Source organism: Montipora capricornis, chromosome 2 (assembly GCF_036669925.1).
Source record: "Montipora capricornis isolate CH-2021 chromosome 2, ASM3666992v2, whole genome shotgun sequence".
Classification (NCBI taxonomy): Eukaryota; Metazoa; Cnidaria; class Anthozoa; order Scleractinia; family Acroporidae; genus Montipora; species Montipora capricornis.
The window spans coordinates 13,277,491-13,282,490 of NC_090884.1; positions in this window are offsets into that span (position 1 = coordinate 13,277,491).

Below are 5,000 nucleotides of genomic sequence, written 5' to 3' on the forward strand. Positions count from 1 at the left end.
ATGCGTGAATGTTATATGGCAACCCTTGACCATACCTAAAATGACTTTATCTGAAGTCATGTGCTTCCAAGCCTGAAAAAAATGCTGAATTCTACCAGAAACCTTTGTAGTTATAGGTTAACATTGAACTGTATTTACCTGAGGCTCCTGAATTAGTTCTTGAATGTTTCCAGGTTGTGCTTTGGCCTGCTGTAGGTTGTTGTGCGGGATTGGTTGGATGTTCTTAAAAAAGGACGGTTAGTTGAACCTCGATCCTGGAAAACCTGCACGACCCCTACCAGAGCCCCTGTTTGCATGGGAGGGTCTGTGCCAAGATTTGTTTTTATCCCACAGCTTATGGGTAACTTTATTGTCATCTGTGATATCTTTGATTTGCTTGGTAACGTCGTCTCCAAACAGAGAGTCAGTAAACTTGACTTTTTGAGCACACAAATGAGCATAATTTTTAGAAATTTGAGGCTTCAATGCCTCCCGGCGTCTCTGAACCAATTCCCAGTTGGCTGATCCTAAGCAGCACAACGAATCTTCGGTTAGCTTTCATAGTTTGTCCAACAAAGCAGTGGTATCTATGTTGTCCTTGTCTTCAGAGCTCTTCAAGGCAAGATCTGCTATTAAAGCTACATTTGTAGTTCCTTTAACGAACGCGTTCTGAACTCGTTTAATTTTCACATCGCCTGTTCTGGCCTCAGCAGAAACTCGATCCCAAATTACCTGATTAATAGTTATTTTTGACAGGCCCGGACAGTTCTCAGGTCTGAGAATTTTCTGAAATAAATTTTTCCCACTTTCTTCCACGGGCTTTTTCCGCATAATGGCCGTTACGTGAGAAGCCAAGGTATCATTTATCTTCGGGCATGTAGCTTCCTGCGTATTTGCCTTCTTCTCGAGGCTAGAAAGAAATTTGTTCGGAGTAGAAATAGAATTTTCTTCCTCCGCAGCTGACTCGTCAGCTCTTTTCCTTTTACTTGGAGGCTCTGCTTGGCGTGTAGCTGACTGGTCAGCGTTTTTCCCATCGTTCGGATGCTTCTCATAACCTTCGCTAACTTCGTTAACGTCAACCTGTTCTGATACATCTTCAGAAAGCTCACCTTCAGGCCAGTGATCGAGAGACATAATGTTGTCATTCATCACGTTTAAATTCTCTCCAAGCTTCTGAAAGCTGTTAGTCATGCTCTCGGTAAGAACCGTGAAGTTTGCCGAAATGGATTCAGCAAACGACTTGACCACGTCAAGCAACTGGTTCTCTTCCACGTGAAATCTTTTGGCTGGTTCTTTCCGCTTAACCTCCTGACTAGGAGCTTTGGTCTTCAACGACCTCTACTTAGATTTATCCAACGTCGTAAGTTGTAGCTCTTCGAGCTCATTTTCTGGTGTGTTGACGTTCCTTCCGCGTCGCCCATTCCAAAATTAAGGAATATTGGACAAGATAGCTCCACTACCACAGAAAAGATACAGTACAGTACACTGTGAGTGCTAGAAGAAAAAGAAATTTAACTTCAAAAACATCAGAGAAACGGAGACCGGCGACCATGAATCAAACGCATCAAGTGATCGGTACATGCGCAGCGCATATCTCATGGAATCTCAGGTCACGTGACAGTGAGGTAGACTGAAAATTTGGAAGCGATATCTTAAAATCCGTCGGGACAGGAGGTCCGAGAAGTTTTGGCGTCAAAATAAACCCCTAGAAAATCGAGCGTGAAGATTTCGCGTGCAGTTCACGGTCTGCTGAACAACTCCGTCCCCTACTTGAAAGCCAATTACGCTGAGCCAATCAGCGTTCGGGCACGTGCTAAGGTACCCAATCCTTTCACGTGTGATTAACATGATACGTTAAACATTTTCGAGCGCAGATTACGGCGGGAAACAACGAAAAGCTATTTTAGCGGTTTTAAAATTAATTTTTCAGAGTTATTTTTCGGAAAATTTACTTCAGAGCCAACCAATTCAAGATTTGCAAAAACAAAAAATTTGAGCGAGACGCCCAAATTTACCTTTACCGAGACCTTAATAACTTATCCGCCATCAAAGAGGAGGATTTTGTCTCCGAAGCGATTCTAGATCTCCTTATAATGAATTGCATCGAAGAGCTACTTGAATCATGGTCAATCATGCCCCAAAAATTGTGAAACCTTTGTTACTTTCCGTTCAATCGTCTGGAAAAAAAGGGATTAATACCGGATCTTAGATATTTTGTACGTTTACACGTCAAGCAAAAAGTTTAATGCAAGGATCATAAGGTAGCTCTTTCGATTATTTTTTCTGGGGTTTTTCACTTTTAAGTTTGATCTTTCGTCGGGGTACCATCCTGTAGAGATTTTTCCCGAGCACCGGAACTTTTTAGCTTTTGGTTGGGATTTTGGTGTTGGAATCATTCGTTATTATCATTTTGCTGTCCTTCCTTTCAGTCTGCCTTCAGCCCTGTATTTATTCACAAAACTTATTATTAAAATGTGGAGGTGTCATGGAATTCCGATCGTCTTTTTTCTTGATAACGTATTGGACAAGGGTTATACTGAGTTAACTGCCAAAATTCACAGCTTGAAGGTGCATTGCGATCTAATTAGGTTTGGTTTTCTTGTGAACTTTCCGACGTCCCAGTGGGATCCTTCTCATGTTATAATTTGGCTGGGTAGTGTTATTGACACCATTCAGGGCACGATCGCTGCCACTGCTCAGAGAATGCTTAGATTTCTTAATAATTTTATTATTTCCAGTCAGCGATTGTGAATCACGCGTGGCTAAAACCAGGAATATGGCCTCGTTTATTGGCTTGATCATTTCTTTGTTTCTTTTCGTTGGTAACGTCGCGCGCATCATGACTAGATCATTATACCATGTGTTAAACTATAGGCCATCGTGGTTTTCAAACGTTCAGCTCACTGATGAGGCTATTCGCGAGATGTGCTTTAGAAGCCAAACGCACGCTCTCTGAACGGTCGGTCGGCGTGGCCCACCGAGAGTAGACCCTCTAACACTGTCTAAGATTGTCTATCTGATGCTTCCGATTACGCTTGCAGTTCTTATTGTTAAACACGAAGGTAACGTATTTCAGCAAAACTGGTCGCCTGACGAGCCAGAGAAGAGCTCTACTTGGAAAGAATTAAAAGCTGTTCAGTTAGCCATCGGAAGTTTTGCTCATGATTTCAAAGGCCAGTAGGTGGCCTGGTTGACTGACATCAAAACTTTGTAAGCATTGTAACCGGTGGAAGTCATGTTGAAGAATTACAGTCTCTAGTTTCACTGGGTATGAAATGGATCCCTAGAGACCTGGACGCAGAGGCGGATTGTCTGAGAAGAATCATACTTTTCGACGATAATGCATTAAATTATGTTATTTTTAGAATGCTGGACGTTAAGTGGGGCCCACATACCGTGGACAGTTTCGTCTGCAGTTATAACACCAAGCTTGCTCCTTTTTAACTGCGGGTTTGTCAGCCTGGAACAGAAGCGGTTGACGCATTCACTCGAGATTGGAAACACGGGAACAATTGGCTAGTGCCCCCGGTTTCCCTGATTGTACGAGTTATTAATCATTTAAGACTATGTAAGGCTAAACGATCCATTTTTTGTTCCAGCGTGGAAGTGTTGTCTCGAGACGGCAGACATTTGAGTGCCTTTGTGCACGATTTGTTGTTATTATCTAATCACAAACTTGTGTCTTCTCGTAAGAGGCAAGGCCAAGAGACTATCAGGCGAGAGAACACATCCCCGTGCCCTATGATAATCTTTCTCAATCTATTTTAAGCTTCGTGCCACGCTGTGAAAATTATCTTTAGTTTCGTCCCCATGGTCAGAGGATCAGATGTCATTGTGATGAAGCTTGCGAAGGCTTTTCTCGCCGTCGCATGATCCAGTGAAATCCTAAATCGAAATTTGAAGATTTTTCAAACCTCGAAATTTCAACATCTTCCTCAAAAGAGCTCGCATCCCTACTTTCTGTTGATTAGACGTCACCTTCATCGGATTCAGCTATGGACAGCATGGACCAGTTTTCTCTACGTGGACGGGAACTTTTCCCACTCTTTTCAAAATCAAAGTTTTCAGATTCATCGACAAACTATGATGTCTACTACAGACGCCATTTTCTCAAAGCAGAACAGCAAAGCGGTCATTACGTCATTACGTCATTACAATTGACCAATCAGGTGTCTTTCCTAAAATAGCCTCGCAGCTTGACTACGAGCTAAAATTAGATTGAAAAAGATTATCATGGGAAGAGGCCCATGTATGGGGGATGTGTTCTCTTACCCTCATAGTCTCTTGGCAAGGCTAAGAACCATTTGTTTGGAGACCAGAGGTTGTCTTTTAAAGTTGCCGCTCTTAGAGTGAAGTTTAACGTCATTGAAAAACTGTGTTTATCAGGTTTTTGAACTAAAGATGATGGCCAATGAGACAGTTAACGAAACGAAAGAACAGAACAGCAACAGTAACAACTGTCCGGAGGCGGGCATACCAGTTGGCTATTTACAATTGCAGCTGGGCAGTTGAACCAGATGGATCAAATTCAACGAGCAGTCACAGTGGGTCGGTGGGACGACGCTAAACGGAGATAAAAAGGAGGTTGGCCTTATCAAAGTTCAAAACCCTTCGTACTCATCCACGAAAGTTAAAGGATTGATCGCACGTATTAAACGACGTGAACGAGATGAAGTAATCACCAAATAGGTACGATAGCTTATATTTTGGAGTGACGTTTTCGTTGACCTTAAGCACGCGCGTTTTTGAGACGCGGACGGCAACCGGAAGAGAACATTTCGCGTGCCAGGACAGTGGCGTCTCTCAGATTTTTGCACTAATCATCTCTAATAGAGAAACGATATTTAGCAGTGTAAATGTAGCTGTGTAAAGACAGGTTAAGGGGAAAATTGTTCACTTCCGGTTGCCGTCCGCGTCTCAAAACGCGCGTGCTTAAGCTCCCTGTTACATAGCGGCGATGGACGTTACGTGAAAATCATTTCTATTAAAGATACCTTGATTGTATAAAATTGGAATAGAAC